Raw genomic sequence first — 22640 nt, forward strand, 5'->3', positions numbered from 1 at the left:
GGACACAGAAAGCAAGTACCTCCAGATCCTAGCTGAACTGGTGCATTTAATATAAATTTTAATCTCATTGAGGAACTCAATGCGAGGGTTAATTAAGTGATTGATGGTTGTTCAGATCTATGCAATTGCACATATTGCTGTAAACTTCACATTTTCATTCTCTTAAATCAATTATTTCCTCACTTTCTCTCTATCTGCAACTTGTGTGAATGTGTGTGTTCATGTGTTAGATTAGTTTATATGTCTTAGATTTATCCAATAAAGCCTTATTTATATTGAAAAGAGAAGTATCTCATGTTTTGTGCTCACAAGTTAATGTCTTAAACTGCCGATCTTGTTACTATGCTAATTAATAGTGTTTTCACTATATTTTGGATATAGATATCCATTGCAGAATTGATGTCATACGGCTCGTTCACTGAATCGCTGGCCGTCTCAGTGATCAGCCGTAAAACAGTGATTCTGTCCAAATGCCCTTACATATTAATGGTGGAGTTCCCTTTAAAATCTTAAATGATTCCCTTTGAGCTAAATTATTGACCTGTTTCCCTTACAGTGGGCACATTTGTTCACTCTTTATTCTCATCCATTTCAAAAAACAACAAAACAAAATCAAAATGTCTAAATTACAATGTAACTTTGTAAAGAAATTGTGTTTTTTTCAGGATATTGTTTTTCCAGTAAGGCGGCACAGAGAATAGACATAAAAATCTATTGTTGAGTGAGTGAGTCATCCAAACTGATTCAATGAGAACCAATTCAACAATTGATTTATTAAACTGCACAAGTTACGCAACTTGTTGACAAAAGTTTACCAAGGTAATAAATATAATATATATACACACTGAGGTTCAAAAGTTTGGTCAAACTGATCAAAAGTGACAGTAAAGACATTTAGAATGTTAAGATTTCATATAAATGTTGTTCTTTTGAACTTTCTATTCAACAAAGATTAGCAGACTACCCTAAACATTTGAATAATATACAGTATGTGTGTGTGTGTGTGTATGTCTACACATAGAAATTCAAGATGATTTTAAACACTTAAGCATGCACACACACACACACACACACACACACACACACAGGAGAGAGAGAGAGAGAGAGAGAGAGAGGTTGAAGTGAGACTAGGAGGAAAGCAGATATCACAAAGCTTGCAGATGTTCCAATTCCTGTCTCTGATGTTTTTGAGCTTATGACTGTCACAAAAGTGATAAAATATGAGGCTGAGGACTCTCTCAGAACTCTTTCTACAGGCAAGAGTGATGGGTGATGCCCCCAAAAAACATAAAAACGATGAAAGAGAGGTAAATGGATGTTTAACATAGTGCAGGGAGTGATATGATGTAATGTGATTAAGTCTTCTCCACCGCACTGCAGCTGCTCTAACACATCAGACATGAGCCCATACCAGTCTCTCTTTCCATACCTCACTTCAGTCATCTAAGTCCATTATTCATTCTCTGTCTCACTGTTTTCCACTTTCTCTTGCCAAAATATGTGTTGTCGAACATTTCCTGGCGCAGAGTCAATAATGCCACGTCATTCTGAGCTCCTAGAAAAAGACCGCAGGCAGGAAATTGTTGAGGTCAGCATATTGCTTTTATTTAAATCGTTGTACTCTTGCCTCCCCCGGCTGCTCTCTATTCAATATTCTCATTGAACGTTGTTTCAAAGACATAAAGGATAAAGTAAGCAAAAAATCTGTAACAGCGTGCTCAATCTGTCATGTTGGGTATTTACCAGGTTGTGTGTGCTGATGAAGGCATATGTCAAAATGACCTTGAGGTCACTGCCAGGGATTGATGCAGAGACAGAGATGGAGTGATTGGGACACTGAAAGAACTCTGTGTGCTACATCGCAGTAACCCAGAAACCCTCACCCTTCTGCTGTGCACTAATACAGTCACAGAGCAGAGACAGACAAGAACATGACAGATGATCAGATATGTCACATTACCTTCTTATTTTTTAAAAATCTCTTTCTTTATCTCATCAAGTCTTTCTAACAACACATGCACATCCAGTTTTAGCCTGATGCTTTAATCTGTGTAATCCTCCAAAATGCACTCCACTCAATTTTTCCTCCTGAATAATAATTTGTCAAACAGCAATACATTTCTCCCTCTTTCTCTATCTCTATCCATCCTAGCCCAGAAACCCGAAGTATAAAGCGCAGGGTGGGATGGTACGGTTCAGCTCTGCACTACCTAACAGCGAGACGGTCTCAGAATACTAAACACCTGCCTCTCCATCTCCCGCTTGCTAAGACACACTCGTTCTCTTTTCCTCACCTTATGATCTTATCATGGAGAGTAATGAAGGGATGGATGGGCAAGTTGGTACAGCACTATAAAATCAGTTTTATTTTCCCCAAATTCTCAGTTTTTTGTTTTAATTTTTCTGGATTCCATTTTAATAGTCTAACTAAACTTTAAGGATGTCTACAAAAAGGATGTATAATCAATTAATAATAAAAAAAGGACATCTAATCAATTAATTTAATAAAACGAACAATTTATGAATAATTTATAATAACAATTTTAACAATAATAGTGCCATTTGAATGGTTTAATTTAATTAAATTTTTATTATTCTTTTTTTTCTCCAGAATTTCTGTGATGTCTGTTTCCATTTTTTCTGTATTCTGTGTTTTATGATTTAATAAATGTTTAAATTTATATGATTATTAATATTTAATTTATTATCAAAAATGTTGGTAATCAAATGAATGATTAACAAACAAATGATTAATCAAATAAATGATTATTTGTTATTAACAAACTATTTAATTAATCTTATAAGATATAATGAATGAAATGTTAACATTTTAACATCATTTTTTGGCAAACAAATTGCTGCACAACAGAGGTTTACTGTGATAATCATTAAAAAACTGTTTTATTAAACTGTCTAAATATTATTATTATTATTTCTTTGAGAAGTACATTCTAACGTACAAATGTTTGCCAAATTCCTTGACATTCTGTAGTACACAGTCAAATCAATTTTTATGACTGGAGTCTGTGATTTTAGGCTCTGCATCAGGAGGATTTTGAGTGCCTTTCGCACTCAGTGTGTCTCAATATCTGTCACGGTGCCCACTAAACTTGATTGTGATAAGCTGTGTGTAGAGAAAGGCTGCAAAGAGTTGTCTGCTGAAAAAGATCAGAGATCAAAAAAGACACAAAAACGAATCCCCTTGCAACTACCTGTGACTGCACCCACATGACCTTTGGAGGAACTGGTCACCTACCCACTTCTTTCATCTAACTGAATTGCTCTCATTCTGTTTAGCCTCTTCAGCATCCTCCTTCCCCCCCGTCCCCGAAAACAAATGCTGCACTCTGCCCATTTGATCTGTCCTTTATGGCAGCTACTGCAAATCCTGTTAAGCAAGGTTTACTACTGTAGTCCTGCACCTGCAGTTTTGTGGTCTCCTTCTGCCAGAGCATCTCTACATCAGACTATAGAAATCAGAGGTGTAGTCAGTAAGTGAAGATAGTCAATTAATTTTGCTTGCATGGCTGTAGTAGAAAAAAAATGCAGCTGGCCATAAAACACTAACTTTCACACCAAATTGACATGTTTCTTGCTAGCCACCAGTAGTATCTATCTACTTGCTACCATCACAGTAACATAACAATGCATGAAAAGTATGTACAATGGGACAGTCTGCTTCCAATGTTGGCCATGCATTCAAGTATGTTTCTGGCCTAAGTGTAAACAGCACTGTAACATCCTTCCCTTTCAGAGCAGCATCTCTAGCTTTTAGTCAGGACCAAGGAGACATTGAACAGACATGGATACCTAACAGCCAACCCATAAACATCACAGTGGAAAAATAACCAAGAGGTCAACGGATAGATTTATTCATCCTGCTAGTCTGTAAAGAGAAAGTAGGAAGGCAACAGGTGCTTGTTGGAAATATACAATGTTTAAAGGGATATTTCGCCCAAAAATGAACTGACAGAGAAAACTGACAGTAAATGAATGTTTAACCCCATAGCATTCCTGTAAAATTTGCCTAAAATGCCTAAAACACACAGTGGAATGCTAACAGGTTAATGTTACATGCTAATTTTGCTATACTACCCCTTGTGGCAACTCTTGTCAATATTTTCTCACCCTCTGACCTTTCTATATTCTGTGGAACACAAAAGATTATATTTTGTGGAATCTCAGTGTTTTTTGTCCATACAATGGCAGTCAATGGGCACCAAAATGGTTTGGTTACCAATAATCTTCAACATATTTTCGTTTTGTATTCCCATTTCATTGAGTTACATGGAACCCTGGTGTATATAACTGAGAATTAGTTAGAATTAGAGAAAATTTATTTTATAATGTAAAGGTGAGAAAATGTCAAGACATTTAAGTGAATTAATCTGAAATAAAAAGCTGAATTAACTGAATATTACCTGGTGCACATTGTGATTTATTGTAGTTAAACTACTCAGAGAGGAAATTTGACATGTAAAATTACCAACCACCATTGGATTTACCAGCCTCACATGAAGATTATGGACATGCAAATCTGAAACCAATGCTACCACAATATTAGACCCTAAAAACTCTTGAATGTCTCTGAAAAATCAAATGCCATGTACCTAATGAATGTTGGCAAATCCAGGTCTTCCAATGAAGCATTATAGCAGCCTAGTAGCTTAAACTGCTTCCTGGCAAATTGAAATCAGTGGATTTCACCACCTCTTGCCATTATGAGGCTGAAAGAGAAAACTGACAGTAAATAATGTTTAACCCCATAGCATTCCTGTAAAATTTGCCTAAAATGCCTAAAACACAGTGGAATGCTAACAGGTTAATGTTACATGCTAATGTTGCTATACTGCCCCTTGTGGCAACTCTGTTAACACATTTTCATAAAACAACACAAAATTGAGCATACGCAGCTAGAAGTGTCTGCATTCATGGACTTGCATAGGCTATGCTTCCACAGCAGGGGCTCAAAACTCAGAGAGACACAAAGAACAATGGATAGAGCTAAAACAAGAAAGTCCTAGGAGAAAACATGTTAGTCCCCCACAGCACTGAGACTTCAAGGGTGATTCATCTTCAAACAGGACAGATACCTGAAGCATACGGCAAAATACACACTTACAACACTGATGTCCTGGAGAGATCCAGTCATTCCAATTAAGCATCTGTGAAATGACTTAAACACTGCAGTTTGCAAACAGTTCCTGCTTAACTTAACGAAGTCGTGGCATCAGTTTCATGTTCGATAAACACAGTAATTGTTGTCAAAGGTGACCCCGCTAAGTATTAACTCTAGAAAGATAGTCAAGTACTAATACATTTAAATATTATTACAATTATAATATTTTCTAAATATATTTTTGTATGCATATTTTTATAAATATAACGAAAATTATTATTTTTAATTACACACTGTGACGAGAGGGGCGGGGCCGAGAGCCGTGGGAACGGAGCGAGGCCGGTGGAGTAATTGATAATGCGCGCTCCGTTCCCACGGCTCTCGGCCCCGCCCCTCTCGTCACACACATTTTGAGTGCCATACATTTTCTTTTTCAAAGTTCACACAAGAAAAAGCTTCACAAAGTTTATATTGCCTCATGACTTTAAAACAATTTGAAAAAGTTCGAAACTGTGACAGTTTTTGTAAAAAAAAAAAGTGTTTGTATTATATGTCTATGCACAAGTAAGTAGTGAAAGAGTGAGCTAAAGAGACATAAAAGCACCCACAAAGTGTGGCCTGCACAAGTTGTGTACATCTTGCAATTTAATTCCAGAAAATTATACTGTAGGTGAAGATAACAAGCGGGCAAGCATTAAAAATGCATCTTTAACTCTGGGATGAAGCTACTTGTGGATAGAATCTTCTGATGGATGGCACTATTTACACCATTTACCATCTCTGCATCTGCTAAATCAAAAATGAGTATGCAGCACAAGAAGAAAAATTATCAGACGTGCCCACATACATTAATGGCCTTACAGCACCACACCATGCATCCCATGCATCTTCTCACTGTCGTTTCCTAGCTTCTCTACTATTGCATTAAATTTAAAGCAAGAAGCCCATTACATTTTTGTATTATGAAACTTTTTGTATTGTGATGCATGCTGGGCCTCTTGAAGCAACCTGGGTTTGAGTGACTTGCCAATCTGACTAAAACCAGCAACCTTCCAGTTACCCTGAGCTTGTAACCACTTCACTATAGCACCAACAAAGACAAGCACTACTGCATACAGTCAGCCACGTGAGTGCTTGTTTATACGTATACCTGTGAGACACTCCAGAGTATCTTTTTGTGAACCCTGTAACCTTGGAACTGAAAAGATGTTAGTGCTCGGAATGGTAAACAGCAGGCAGGTGTAAGCACAGCTCCCGTTCAGAACATTTTCTTTCAAGTCATGCTGCTCATTTAAGGAGTTCAAGCAAGTCAATTCGTTCAGGACCTCAGCTCCAGCTTTAACAAAGGTGATTCTGGTGCAATAACACTTTTGACCTACACTGGCACTTTGTGACTTGAAAACTCCTGCTGTTGAGTGTTATATAAAAACCTATCCTGTAACCTGCATATGAGGGCAATCATCTCCCAATTTCTTCTGCATCAATATTGGAGCACTGCAGGGTTGCTAGCTCTCTTTCTTCCTATACACTTTTGATCAAAATGAAAGCATGTAGAACTACAAAAAAAGTCAGTCCATTTGCAGTAGAAAGGCAGTCTGCATTCTCGTAAAATGGAAAAAAACTAAAACTCAGCTCATTCAAAGCCATGGAATTAGTAATCGACCCTCCCAACCCACAGTAATTTCTAATTTACAAACAAATTAACTCTTGTGTACCAGCTTATGAAAGGTTCTTCTTTGTCAATGCATCAGTCAAATCAATTCATGGTTTGACTCAAAGTCATGACTTTAAAATAGTTAGGACAGTTTAAATAGTTTCTAAGAATGACTCACTGAACTCCATCTCATTTCTGTCAGTCGTATGTGGTTTAGAATAAACTAGTGGTTCTCAGATAGGGGCCTGGGGCCCACTAGGGGGCCTCAGAAAAATTCCAGGGAGCCTAAAAATTACTTAAAATGATTTAAATCAAGGCAAAACAAGCATAAGTCCAAATAACTAAATACAAGATATTACTTATTTCAATTAACCCCCTCAACATTTGTCTTTAATTGAAGAACAAGGATTCCAATGGAATCTAAATATAAAATAATATATGAGGAAACCTAATTTTAAAATTGTGTTTCTTAAACCTGGAAAAGTCATGTAAATCAATAAAATCTTAAAAGTCCATGGGAATTTTTATTAAGACTATATATTTATTTATTTTTATGTCAAGCTCTAAAATATTTTTGAAATTGTGAGTAAAAATATTTATAAAAATCCAGGAAAAACACAAATAGAAATGTCATGGGGTCTGTAAATTTCGTTGTGAACAATGGGGTAGGGGCCTTGAGTCAAAAACATTGAGAACCACTGGAATAAATCTCATCACTGTCTAATGTGCACATTTGTAAACCAATGTTAATAATGCAAATTGTTGAGGTCTGTATCATGTAAATCAGACCAATAAATTAGTGAGAACATTCTAATAAATGCAACAACAACAACAAAAACAACAAATCCTACAAATTCCATGTATTTAGAGGAACTGCTTTGTTGTAGACATTATTACTTAATTTAAATGGCATAAAAAAACATGGCATTAATGGAAACTTCTACAAGTGCACCCAGTCTTCATCTAGTGTTTCCTTTCCCTTCTCTCACTTTGTCACCTGGGCTTATCATGCTGGTTTTGGGCGGTATCTTCCCACTCAAGAGGAAACCTGCGGCACATTGTCCAGATTGCGCAGTGGATTTTTCACCTTCTCCTGCCTTATAGTAAGAACCCGGGCCAAAGAACAGTAGCTGAGATCATTGCTAACCCTGCATCACCACCTGCTCCAGGAACTCCACTTCTGGCAAATCATAGTGCCAAAATGCAAAACTGCAACACAACACCAAAATCACTCATGCCCTGCACTTGTGCCGACACCATCAGGCCCTCTGTAATACTCTGTCCAACATAGCATGAACAGGACATGTATAGCGTTAGCTAGTCTGCCACTGATGGGTGTGTGGAGACTATGATCGGTCAAGAGGAAAATTAAACCAGCTTTGGTGCACTGACTAAAGTTTCAGAGACCAGCTTCATGTCTCATGAATCTCACAGGCGTGAAAGTGATGCAGAGCTGTAAAATGGCTTTAAATGTTCTCTCCTTCTGTGTGCTTGAGTGCAGTCAGGAGGACAGATGATTAATTTACCTGTTTCTTTTTTCTTTTTTCAGTACTTTCATCTAGCATATGTACGGTAGATAATGTGCTCACCTTTGTGGCTCAGAAACGAGGCTGTTCATTATGTCTTAATGCATGTAATCTAGTGAATTCACCTGCAATATAAAATATTTTGATTGCTGGTAAGTATATGCCAGGTCAAGCAAGGAAGGTTTCCATCAAATCAAACTGATTATGTTGTCTTTTTTGTAGCAAACACAAATCCACTCTTTGCTTGATGCACTGGCTGGAGACTTTTAGCCAAATTAAAAAGACTGAGTTCATGACTAAATCATTTATTCTCTACATTTTTCAATTCAGGCCAATTCAAACATGCATTAGTAAATAATTGTCATGGCAGAAAAGACCCATTTCTTTTCAAGTACTAATACCAGCTATTTGCAGATCAGTCCTGATTTTCTGCTCATATGGACTAGTCATCTCAAAAGTCAATCCTCCAACTACAACAAGCTCATTAGATTTTTTTCTCATTATTGTTTTTTTAATTTTAACATTAATTTTATTAGTGCCAGACTGCCAGTGATTTAAATAGCATGCTGACAGTGTGCCATATTTTGGTTGTTAGACAGTTTGCATAATGAAACTGTAGCATCACGTCTCACACTGTTTATTGAGCATTAACAATGCTCAAAACTGCCAAAAGCTTTGTATTTTTTAAGCAGTGACTCAAAAGGTCCAACTTTCAAAAACACATCTCCATATCAGATTAACTCAAAACCAGCCTAATTATTCAGGGATTTATTAAATGGATAGTTCACCCCAAAAAAGTTAATTGTCATTATTTACTTTCCCTTATGCCATTCTATATATCTTTTACTGTACCTATTTGAAAAAATAAATAAATACAAAATAATATGAAAATATGTATAGTTTTATCCTTAATATTGTCAGTGATACAGCTTCACTTTTACAGGACACTGTGAATAAGTGTGTGTGCCACCAGTGCTTGGTGAGTAAGAGTTTGCAGGATGCTCATGGCATACAAACACCTTCAGTTCTGAGTCCTTGCTACTGTAGTTCAAACAAAGCAAAATTTACACCTGCAGCTCCAGGGAGGAGAAAAGGAGAGAGAGCATAAGACAGCATGGGGGAAGAAAGGGGTAGAGAGTGGTAAACAAGAGTAAAGGTGAGAAAAGATAAGAGGGCAGAGAAAAAAGCAGTCCAAAAGAAGAAAAGCAAAGGTAGAAATTAATATTTAAGAAAGCAGAGGAAAAACTATAGAGAAAGTAGCACTAGAGTGAATCTACTGTAGGACAAGAGGGGAAAAAAGTAAAAGATCCATAGGAAGGAGTGAAGCACAGATCCATAGGGCAGATCCCATGGATGCTCAGATTCTCTTGACTAGCTGATGCTTTATCTTTTCACACAATATAGAACGAGTTGAATAAATGTTATTTTAAATTTTTTATATATAATATATAATTAATTGTAACAAAACTGCAGAAGGTACACCCATGCGAACCCATAATACCATTCTAGTAGCACTGCTTCCAACTTATTTAGGTGCTACAAAGATAACGGGTATTAGGGCATATGAATCCAGATAAAAGTCATCTTATCACCTCACGAGAATGTATTTATTGTTATCTAAACAATAAATAAAAAGGTGCTGCTTGGTATTATGAGAATACAGCCTTCTCTTGAACACACAAGTTAACCTCGCTGGATTGATTCCCAAGGTTGTCAGTTTAAACGAGTTCAGATGCTACTACATAAATGTTTATAAACTCTTGACTATCCATATCTATGATGTCGTTTCAGAGCCACGTAAAATACTTAAATAAATAAATGTAAGATTACAAGATTAAAGTCATAATATTTTGAGAATAAAATAAAAAATTACGAGAATAAATTCATAGCCATATGAGGTTAAAGTGGTAATATTTTGAGAATAAAGTCGTAGCAATATGAGATTAAAGAAATAATATTTTGAGAATAAAGTAAAAAAACAAAAGTCGTAGCAATACGAGATTAAAGTCATTATATTTTGAGTCGTAGCAAGGCCAGTATTGCATGAAGAATGTTGATTAATGTGAAAATTCCACTACCTACTCCGCAAAAAACATCTGTGGCATCCAACCTTTCATTCTTCACATGTATTTAATTAAAAACAGCAATAAAACGTTCTAAAGGTTGAAGTGGGCTCCAACTCATTAACTTTTATATTGTTATACAAGTTATTTTGTTGTCTTTTTGAGGTAAATAACGTTAAGTGACTATTCACAAGCTGTTTTATTCACGGTATAATAAATGATTGGAAATAATATTTTATGTCTTCAAATCCATTCATTATTTGAAGCTCGCCAGAACCCAGTAACTGTAATAAGCTTTGTTGGTTTTAAAGAGTTAGTTCACCCAAAAATGAAAATTAGGCTGTGTTTTACTCACCCCAAGAGGCATCCTAGGTGCATATGACTTTCTTCTTTCAGACGAATCCAGTCGGAGTTATATTACAAATTGTCCTGGCTTTTCCAAACTCAATCATTGCAGTCAGCGGGTGTTGCAGTGCTTCAGTCCAAAAGAAGTGAAATAAAAAGCGCCCATCCATAAAAAAGTGTCTTGTCTTTGTAAGAAAAATATCCATATTCAAAACGTAATAATCACTTGAATCTAGCTTGCGCTCACTGTTGTAAATGGAAGCAGTTTCGGGCGGATGACGAGTAAGTTTCCTTACTTTAGCAAAGGAAAACCAGTCTCCTCTTGGCTTATATCAAAATCCTCTGACATTCTTCTTTACAAATCCTCGTTTTGTACTTATAATTAGTGACCGTTGTTTTGTTTTGATCTTTCCGCTGTGTTTCCGCGTGCGTCACTTCTGAGCGGCGCATGCACAAAGCCGACCTCATAAGTATTCCGCCCGGAGCTGCTTCCGTTTACAACAGTGAGTGCAAGCTAGATTCAAGTGATTATTAAGTTTTGAATATGGATATTTTTCTTACAAAAACGCATCGATTTGCTACAGGAGGCCTTTGTTCACCCCCCGGATCCGTGTGAGACACTTTTGTTTTATGGATGGGCGCTTTTTATTTCACTTCTTTTGGACTGAAGCACTGCAACATCCACTGACTTCAATGATAGAGCTTGGAATAGTCAGGACAATTTTTAATATAACTCCGACTGGATTCGTCTGAAAGAAGAAAGTTATATACACCTAGGATGCCTCGGGGGTGAGTAAAACACAGCCTAATTTTCATTTTTTTGGTGAACTAACCCTTTAACTAACCCACCTTCAGTGAGGAAGGGTTAGTTCAACTTAGGGTGAACTAACCCTTCCCCGGGCGCTCACGGTGTGTGTGTTCACTGCTGTGTGTGTGTTCACTGCTGTGTGTGTGTGTGCACTTAGGATGGGATAAATGCAGAGCACTAATTCCTAGTATGGGTAACCATACTTGGCCACATATCACGTCACTTTCACTTAATATAACACAGCGCAGCTTTCAAATTCTGTCAGTTTTATCACAAAATAACAAATATAAATGTGTTTTTCCTCTATTACAAGTTATAGCACAATATAAACATGAAGGAACATCAGAAGGCATGAAAAAAAGTATAATTTAATGAAACAAATGTCTCATTATAATCAAAAAGATGACTGATTCACGTGCCACTTAAACTGAGGCAAATACAGCGATATGTGACGCCACATTAAAGAGACATATTGTTTGTATTTTGCATTAAAACAGACAGCATTTGAAAGCTGAGAGTTTGTTTTATATTAAAATTACCAAATGAACAAAGCTTATTGCTATTATTGGGTGGCTGGCACTCTACAAATAGGCTAATGAATGCATTCGAAGAAGTGAAATATTATTTCCAACCATACTGTCCCTGCAAGAATATGAACCATGGTATGATTTCTGCTAATAATCCAACATATATTCAAATCAGTTGCCAGGCCACTGGAATTTCTCCCAGTGCTCCCAATCCGGGACATTTCGATGTGCAATCTATTCTATATACTCTCAAAATATTATAACTGTAATCTCGTAATTGTTACGACTTTATTCTTGTAATTTTGACTTTATTCTCAAAATATTACGACTTTATTCTCGTAACCTTATTAACAAAAATGAAATTGTACAAGGGAGTTTAGGAATCATACATAGGCATACAGAGGCCCTAAAACTACACTGGGTCACTTCTGAATGTAGTTGCATAAATTATGCTAGCCCTTATTGTAGAACTAACTTCACTTTATTTTGCCAATGACTTTCAGTTCCAATGTGATTTTTAGTGGATGTAGTCAGTTCCCCTCATGTTTACACAGGTGTAGTTCATCACATTAAATATGGGCATGTTCCACTGACATTTGACTACTGGAAAGTGTTCAAATACCTTTTGTCTTTATTTTGAACAATATATTAAAAACTTTTTGCAAAACATTCAGAAATGTGTGCTTGTGAAACTTTTCTTTAAAATAAATGCCACTTGTTTTGATATTTTGTCATCTAATACCATTCACACATTTATGGGTTGCTCAAGTGTCCAGATAATTTTTGAGACCAATGTACTTTCATATAGATTCATTTAGAGCTAGAACACTAGCTGCATAAGCTACAGGGTTCTGTTTTAGAGGTCTTCACGGGTCTACTTGGATCCGAAAACCCGAGGTCCAACCTGAGACCCGAGCGGGTTTGGGTCCAAAACTTCTATGAGTGCCTCGGACAAGGGTCAGGTTCGGTATTAGCGGCCTCGGGTCTCAGGTCATTTAAAATAAATGTGCTTTTTCCAAATGGACACGATAAGACCCGAATTCTTTTAAACTATCCCGGATGTGTACTTGCACATTCGTGTTCAGTGAGGAATGCAAATAGAAAAAGAGAATATGTTTGTAATCTCACACACAGAAATAATCTTATACATATGAGATCCATCAGGAAAATCCACTCGCTTCATTATGCTGTGTGTTCATGCAGGGCTTTTCTTTTTTGTGTACAGAAGCCTTTCGCCGGAGATTAGGTTGCAGACAACACTAGAGAATCATTAGGCTATCAATTTAATTTTTTATCAAACTATCACGTTTATTTTTCAAATCCACTGGTCACAATTGAAAGCTGAACTCAAAATAACTTTTATCCATCAGGCAGGCAATAATATAAAGTAACAATAAATTAAATAAATATTAAATAAATAAAAGTAATGAAGAAGCGGCCAAATCAGTGGGATTTTACTTTACTGACTGCGGGGCAGCAGGCTGTGCACACATCAATGCCGTTTACATTCGGGTCCAGTCGGGTTCGAAAATAAATGCCATCGGGTCAGGTCGGACTCGGGTCTAATTTCATTGGGTTTGTCTCGGGTTGGGTTTTTCTTTTAAAAATATGAGTACAGATTTTTTTCGGGTCGAGTACAGATTTTAGGACCCGAGAAGACCTCTATTCTGTCACACTGATGTAAAGCATTCAGATAAGCCTGTGGGTTGTTGAATTTATTCACTGCTTTTCTCTATCAGTGTTTTTTGTGTTTCCTGTTTACTAGAGATTTGCTGCCTCGTCTTTCCGCATCTGATATTGAGCTCTAAGCTAAAATTGTGTTGTATATAATTTATAGGGGCATAAAACTTTGCAGAAAAGTTTTATGTTTGTAAACATACAAAACTGTGAAACATCAATCTGTACATCTTCACATTCGACTACACAAAGAATTGAAAGTGCTGTGAGAGATAGAGGAGGTCATCTTGTTATCACTCAATGTACACATGCACACACACGTATCTGTGCACTGCACACACACATTTATGAGCAGAGATGAATGACTCCATGCTCAGGCCATTCCTTTTCTACCATGCCGCTGACATTGACAAACGGCCCGGCAGTGTGAATTAAATATGACAGTCCTGCTGCTTCCAGCGGGACTCTGCCTGTTGGACGCTACATGCTGGCGTAACTGTCTAGACAACGCCAGAATCTTACCTTGACATACACAAGCACATCCAATCACACACGCACAGTATTCGTTTTTCCGATGCAAACATGTGGAGTGAAACTTCAGGCAAATGAAGCTACAGCCAGCGGTCTACCACTTCCACTTTGGATGGTGTGGGTTGTCTGCCTAAGGGCGATTAAAATGCATAGTCATTTAACAGCAAAAAGGTCTAGTCTTCTCAAGCGGACCCCCCTGTGTGCCTGCTGACATTCCAGAGGTCTCTTTGGAGCTGGTTCATTATTCTCTGTGTGTGTTTGCTGACATTGTGGAGGCATTGCTGGTCCAGTTCATTACTCTCTGGGTATTTACTGACATTGGGGAGCCCTGCTGAGGTGCATTCATTATTTCTCACTAGGAATAACATGCACAGGTCTGCTTGAAGACCGGAAACACACCTCCAGTCACAAACTCACATTCTACCTGAGGAGAAGTGGGTCTGCGTTAACAGCTGAACATGCATTTGGCTTTTTCTGCTTGCATCTAGTATGAACTCAATGGTAAAGATGAAGAGAATAAAATGCACCAAAGAGAATTGCAAGACATGCATTTCCATATAAATCATTTGATAAATATTTTTTCAGTGTGTTGGCTCGATATGAAAGGATCTATGCATTTGAGAGCACAGAAATGTTTCAGATTATATAGAAAGCATTAGTTCAACCAAAAATGAAAATTCTGTCATCATTTCAATTAAATCTGTTTATCATATGAAGCGATTGTATCCCTTCATAAAACTTAAAGGTGCAATAGGTGATTGTCTTCAGAAACATTTTTTGTTATGCTGGTTAAAAGTCTCTTCACATCCCGTTAGCAATCATTAAGTTAGGTGGTCTAAATGTATTTATATACTCTGTGGCAGGCGTAGGACCAAGAAATGTTCGTCCAATCAAAATGTTCGGTCCGAACTTTATGATAGGCTTTCCTACCTGCCTGTGAACATATGTATTTGCATACCTCTGCGCACCCTGTTCGCGCAGACAGGATACATCATCAGCGCGTTCGCGTACGCTGAGCGAGAATGGCAGGCAAACATCAAAAACCTGACCTTCCTTCCTTCCTTGGTATTGTAGTACTGTTACTAACTGTACTATAAAGTTTTATAGTCAATGAATGACACATGATGTATTGTAGTAACGTTGTCGTAGGACCAAGAAATGTTCGTCCAATCAAAATGTTCGGTCCGAACTTTATGATAGGCTTTCCTACCTGCCTGTGAACATATGTATTTGCATACCTCTGCGCACCCTGTTCGCGCAGACAGGATACATCATCAGCGCGTTCGCGTACGCTGAGCGAGAATGGCAGGCAAACATCAAAAACCTGACCTTCCTTCCTTCCTTGGTATTGTAGTACTGTTACTAACTGTACTATAAAGTTTTATAGTCAATGAATGACACATGATGTATTGTAGTAACGTTGTCTCTGGTCATCTGGTCTGTGCGTGTTCATGCGTTCAGAAGGCGTGGCTTTGGACGGTGATTTGCAGGGAGGGTGGAACGTACGCTTTCAGTGCTATCAGGCTAAAGTTAGCATTTTCCAAGATCTCCTAGTGGATTAAAATGCATAGTCATTTAACAGCAAAAAGGTCTAGTCTTCTCAAGCGGACCCCCCTGTGTGCCTGCTGACATTCCAGAGGTCTCTTTGGAGCTGGTTCATTATTCTCTGTGTGTGTTTGCTGACATTGTGGAGGCATTGCTGGTCCAGTTCATTACTCTCTGGGTATTTACTGACATTGGGGAGCCCTGCTGAGGTGCATTCATTATTTCTCACTAGGAATAACATGCACAGGTCTGCTTGAAGACCGGAAACACACCTCCAGTCACAAACTCACATTCTACCTGAGGAGAAGTGGGTCTGCGTTAACAGCTGAACATGCATTTGGCTTTTTCTGCTTGCATCTAGTATGAACTCAATGGTAAAGATGAAGAGAATAAAATGCACCAAAGAGAATTGCAAGACATGCATTTCCATATAAATCATTTGATAAATATTTTTTCAGTGTGTTGGCTCGATATGAAAGGATCTATGCATTTGAGAGCACAGAAATGTTTCAGATTATATAGAAAGCATTAGTTCAACCAAAAATGAAAATTCTGTCATCATTTCAATTAAATCTGTTTATCATATGAAGCGATTGTATCCCTTCATAAAACTTAAAGGTGCAATAGGTGATTGTCTTCAGAAACATTTTTTGTTATGCTGGTTAAAAGTCTCTTCACATCCCGTTAGCAATCATTAAGTTAGGTGGTCTAAATGTATTTATATACTCTGTGGCAGGCGTAGGACCAAGAAATGTTCGTCCAATCAAAATGTTCGGTCCGAACTTTATGATAGGCTTTCCTACCTGCCTGTGAACATATGTATTTGCATACCTCTGCGCACCCTGTTCGCGCAGACAGGATACATCATCAGCGCGTTCGCGTACGCTGAGCGAGAATGGCAGGCAAACATCAAAAACCTGACCTTCCTTCCTTCCTTGGTATTGTAGTACTGTTACTAACTGTACTATAAAGTTTTATAGTCAATGAATGACACATGATGTATTGTAGTAACGTTGTCTCTGGTCATCTGGTCTGTGCGTGTTCATGCGTTCAGAAGGCGTGGCTTTGGACGGTGATTTGCAGGGAGGGTGGAACGTACGCTTTCAGTGCTATCAGGCTAAAGTTAGCATTTTCCAAGATCTCCTAGTGCACCTTTAAACCACTCGATTCATATGGATTCATTTTATGATGCTTTTATTACTTTATGATCTTCTAAGTTTTGGTTCTTTGATCTTATGATTTGTGGTCGACCGATATATTGCCAAGGCCGATATATCGGCCGATATTTGCCATTTTTCAAATATTGGCATCGGCCGATAAGTTTTTCTGTTTGGCCGATGTGCTCGAGGCTTTTATTTTGACGGCGCTGCCATTCTCACACAGTGTTCACATTCTCTCTCTTGTTCACTGTTGTCGTTAACAGTTCTGTCTAATACGGATAGAAGTCTGTCTAATAATCTGATAGAACTGTTAAACAAAGGAATTAAAATGTATGCAAAAAAGTATTATAACGATTGCTTTTATATTATTAGTAATAGAAAGGCAAATATTATAATACTTTCTTGTTTGCCGTCAGCATTCAGCAAATACGCATTTATATCATTTAAACAAATCTTTGAATGAACATTTAATTTCACAAACCTTGCAGACTTAAGTTAGTTGAATCCAGCTGTGAGATCTTGTGAAGTGTGCATTGTATCCTGCATGATCGCGTGTTCTCTGCGTGACGGTTGGTCCGTGCAAACTGAATGCTGACAGGAGGAGAGTTCTGCTTGACTGGAGATGTGTGATCGACAAACTTTAAACTTGTGATTTCAAATTATGCTGCTCTTTATGCATTTGCCCACTGTCATATTCATGTCATTTTCACTGTGTGCTGTACGTAAAATGAGTGTTACCTTGACTTTAGTTGAAAAAATATGATTCCGAATGCACACAAACTTCCCAGAATACTATGTGCCCTGTTGGTTACAGTGTTTACTTCCTTTTTAATTAAAATTTGATTAAATATTTAATTATTTGTGAAAAAATATTTTGTCATTTAATGTATAAGTATGGTTATTTTACACATTTATTTTTAAATCCATCTTCAAATGATTCAAGAAGGGTCAGTGGCAACTTCTGTTGCCTTTAAAAAGCTTTTTTGAAAATATCTGCATGTCTGAGTGATTTACCGACTTTAGCTCATTTAAAAGATCATTATACTGTAACTTTAACTCAGAGGGGGTTCCATTAAAAAAAAAAAATTCCACAGTGTTCATATCTACCATCTAGAGCATTTTTCTTCATTGACAACCATTCAAAAATGTTTATTCCGACAAATCTTTTTGCAAGTAACGTTTAAATCCCAAATATTTTTAAGTATATTATAATATATTATTCCTGAAGAAAGAGCCAGATCATTTGAGCGAATCAGAAACCCTTTTAAATCAGTCAGGGCAGTTACTGAATTAATCTAACACACTTACTGAATAGCAATTAGTTATGTGTAAGCATTTAATTCAACAATTTTAGGACCAATTTTAAAGGATCATATATAGGAAATTAGGAAGGATGTGAACCAAGCACACAATGCATGATCACTGCAAATGTGTCTAAACAATGGCAAAATAATGGGATAATTTTACAACAACAGACAGCATGCAAGAAGGGTCAGTGGCAACTTCTGTTGCCTTTAAAAAGCTTTTTTGAAAATATCTGCATGTCTGAGTGATTTACCGACTTTAGCTCATTTAAAAGATCATTATACTGTAACTTTAACTCAGAGGGGGTTCCATTAAAAAAAAAAAAATCCACAGTGTTCATATCTACCATCTAGAGCATTTTTCTTCATTGACAACCATTCAAAAATGTTTAGTCCGACAAATCTTTTTGCAAGTAACGTTTAAATCCCAAATATTTTTAAGTATATTATAATATATTATTCCTGAAGAAAGAGCCAGATCATTTTAGCGAATCAGAAACCCTTTTAAATCAGTCAGGGCAGTTACTGAATTAATCTAACACACTTACTGAATAGCAATTAGTTATGTGTAAGCATTTAATTCAACAATTTTAGGACCAATTTTAAAGGATCATATATATATGCCACCACTAAAAAAACTAAAAGTCTTTTAAAAGTCTATGGTAACACATTTTGCAATAACTGAATTACATTTATTTCTGACTTGTTCTATACATGTTCTGTTGAAATCTGAAATTATCTGATCATTTGTCAACACAGTCCCGAGGGCAGCACAGCATTTTTTTTTAATCCAGATACTTCTTCCTCAAAAGTACCAACAGAATCGTTCATGGAACCGTTAAGGAATCGGAATCGTTTAAGAAGAATCAGAATCGACAAGATGAATCATTAACGTTACATTCCTTATCCCTATCCCATCACTGTCATGTATCACAAACACGTACTTAAACATTTATTAAAATAGCTGGCTCATTCACAGTCAGACCATAATATAAAAATAGAAAATACACTGCTGGATTTAACTAATAGGTTCAAATAACATACAATACACAATATACAAAAAGGGTCAAATAACATTTCTCTGAATACAGTTATTAGGCTGTGTAGGCTACAGTCAATCCACGAAAGAACAGACATCAAATAAAACTAAGCGAAATCAAAAAGCTCAGTTAGCAGTCTAAAAGTTGATAAACACGCAATAAATACAACAATACATAGGTTAAAAATTATATAAGTTTATTAAATTAAATCTACAAGAGCACCAAAGTAGAAACTCCCAACTCACCCCGCGACACGACTCCGGTCCTCACTTTCCTCAGCAGAGACATTTTCTCTCCACAGTGCTCCATAACCGGTTAAACGAACTCACTTTAGTATTTACTTAACGGTTCTTGATGGGATGCTGAAGTCAGGAGGCAGGAGCGGGAAAATGATCAGAACGCGAATATTCTTCGCTGACATATCATCACTGTCCCGCGCGCTCAGACCCGAGCTAATGTATGTATGTGTGTGTGTGTGTGTGTGTGTGTGTGTGTGTGTGTGAGAGAGAGTGAACGCAGGTCGGTCGCGCGCCCCTCTCGCGCTTGAGAGAGGCACTATAAGTTCAAAGCGAAGTTTAAATCATCGTAGGGGTGTACTGAATGTAAACCCTGGTCACGTACCGTTCGCACTCCGACAATAAACCTTATAAACGGCAGATTATTTGATTAACTGCTCCTGTTTTAAACGAGTTTGAGATGTGCAAGTCATTGCGTGATGAATTATTACACTCGAAATGGACGCTTGAATTTTCCATTTGGCAGTTTTCAAGCTATTTCTGAATTTATTAAATGAATATGAAGAGCATAAGGCATAGTCTGCATTCCCAACAGGATATTGTCTCATGAGGGTTGTTTCAGCCGCAATAGTTCTATTACGACTATTCACAAATCTACAGGTAAGTGCATCTAGATTCTGTGTTTGCTGCACACGCTGTAGATATCATAATGTCATCTTTATGCATTGCACACAGTGCAAACATCTCGGGACAGCCCAATTAGTTTGATTCAGTATTTGCATACACGCTGTTCAACTGGCAGCACTATTATGGAGTCCAAAGCTTACAAACAGACGCTTACAAAGTGTGCATACTGTACCCATTAGGTTGCACATGACTAGGGAAATGCTAAAATAACTAAGCAGTTTGCACTGGTCCTGGTGGCATATGAATGCGAGACACCTGGCATTGTGCACTGATCTCTATCACTGGATGCCAAAGGTTTGCAGTCTGCACACATAAAACCCATGAATAATTTCACATATATGCACTGCCTCCCCCTCCTCGCTGTATCATTTTATTTGGACCCCTTCAATTATAAACATTTACCTATTTGCCCACATAATAAAGCTGTACTAAGTTTCAGTGCATTTTTTAATACTCTGTACACTGGAAAAATTTGGAGGATTTTCACAATTTTTACTCAGAAGTTGCTAATAAAATTCACAAAGAAATGGCAAGTAACACATTGAATTAAGCATGAAACTTTGAAGCACAAAGATTATTGTATGACATTTTGAAATAGTATTTTGTAAAATACACTCCAATAATCTTTGTTTTATTTACAACTTCTTAAAAATCTTTTTAAATTCAGTATATTTTGATAATCATTTAATCTGTTAAATGTTTCTTCCATCTGATTACCTTCAAACAAGGAAGTATAACATATAAATAGTAAATGTATGTATTTAGTTTAACGATGAGAGCAACATTTAACTTTTAATTGTTTTCAGTAATTTTTTTTTACACATAACATTATAAAAGCATGGATAATGTATATACAGAAAATTTTAAGTAAATGTCTTTTCTGCAAAGAATTGTTTTCCAATGCTTTAAAAGGCAGTCAGATTCATCTGCCTATCAAAAGACAAATCAGTATAGAAATCTGTCTTCAAATATTTTCATTACATATGTTATTGATTTTAGCGATTAGTGGTCCCAATCCAACTCTATATGCGATTTTAGGGCCATTACTTGAATTCACAGTCCCGAAGACCACTCATACCTTAGTGGACTCCCCAAAGGCACAGGACAATGTTGTCTCCCAGACAACACACTTCTGTGGTGTTGTCTCTCTTTATATACACAAACAGGAGGATAAGCATACAGTGGTTGAAGTGACGGATTTACAACATTTTAGAGAGAAAGAGACTGTTTGAGAATGAGACGGAGGGGAAAAAGGACAGGAATCAGTTGGAGGATTAAACTGTAATCCCCAGTGACAGCGAGATGGGGTCAGACTGATGAGAGAATCGCGCTGGGGGACGGGACAGGGAGCAGCTCTGGCAGCTGATGGGCAGTGGTATGTGGTATTCACATGATCCAGTGAATGTTCCGATAAACCTAATTGCCCCTCATGCAGATGTGTGAATAGCTAGATTACTGTCGATCTGTGGCCTGACAAGAAAAAGAGAAAGCATGGAGCTATAGAATGAGCTATAGAGTTGCAAGCCTTTCTCAATCCCAATAACAGGTGTTTGATTAATTCTCTCCCTCACCATTTGAGTCAATATAATCAAAGACGTGATTTTTTTTGTTGTGCGTAAAGCACCTTGACTAGGAATGATGGAGCAGGAAATGCTGGTTTTGACATAACCATGCTCTGTTTTGTCATTCGGACAGCAATCCTGATCCAGGATGATTTAAATAACATTAAAATTTGTAATCAAATCCTGAAGGCAGCCAAGGGAAGCTTTTCTCCTGGGGGACGGCAGATGTCAGTCATCTGGAATTTGGGGCGGTAATAGTGCTGGAGATTTTTGAAGAGAGAGATATGCAGTCTGAAGCCTTCCATGGTGTTCTGTATTAAACATTAATGCTGGAGGACTAGATTAGTGGACGTATCCCTTTATGCAGACATCAAACCCCCCTTTGAGCTTAAATTGGAATTTGAGAACAGCCATGAATGTAGAACTCCCTCAGTCACCACCTCTCTGTGTGTGTCTAGTGCATGTGTGTGTGCTTGTGAGAAAGCAAACTGTAGACCGGATATCCCCATAAAGGAGGGCCAAAATAAGCGTGGTCTTCATCATCTGCACAGTGTGAAGCACATCTGAGCCTTTCCTGTACCAAAAGTGCCCTGTCAGCATTTCGAACATACCTCATGTTCTATAGAATGAATCCGTCTGCCTATCAATTAACTCTCACATGCAACTCTAGAAGCGTCCACTTCTTGTTGACACCATCAAATGATATAGTTGACAAAGACACATGACATTGCCATAACTGCAGCCAGCAGTGAAACTAACAGGGGACCGGCCGTCTCACAGTGACGAACTTTCTGTGGTCTCTGCTGTGCGTGCAGTGTTTAATTTCCACAATAATTGAGTCTATTTACATCAGCAG

General features: G+C 37.4%; 1 protein-coding gene across 1 annotated transcript in view; it reads right to left on the reverse strand.

Moving 5' to 3' along the window:
• The window catches only part of LOC107583922 (potassium voltage-gated channel subfamily G member 4-like), a 12822-nt gene extending 8137 nt beyond the window's left edge, over nucleotides 1-4685 (reverse strand). Inside the window, exon 1 of the mRNA XM_016270274.1 lies at nucleotides 4611-4685. The gene's annotated coding sequence lies outside the window, so the exon portion shown is untranslated. The remainder of the gene's footprint in view (nucleotides 1-4610) is intronic.
• Nucleotides 4686-22640: the final 17955 nt, after the last annotated feature.

The sequence above is a fragment of the Sinocyclocheilus grahami genome, unplaced genomic scaffold (assembly GCF_001515645.1).
Source record: "Sinocyclocheilus grahami isolate Dianchi unplaced genomic scaffold, SAMN03320097.WGS_v1.1 scaffold55.1, whole genome shotgun sequence".
Lineage (NCBI taxonomy): Eukaryota > Metazoa > Chordata > Actinopteri > Cypriniformes > Cyprinidae > Sinocyclocheilus > Sinocyclocheilus grahami.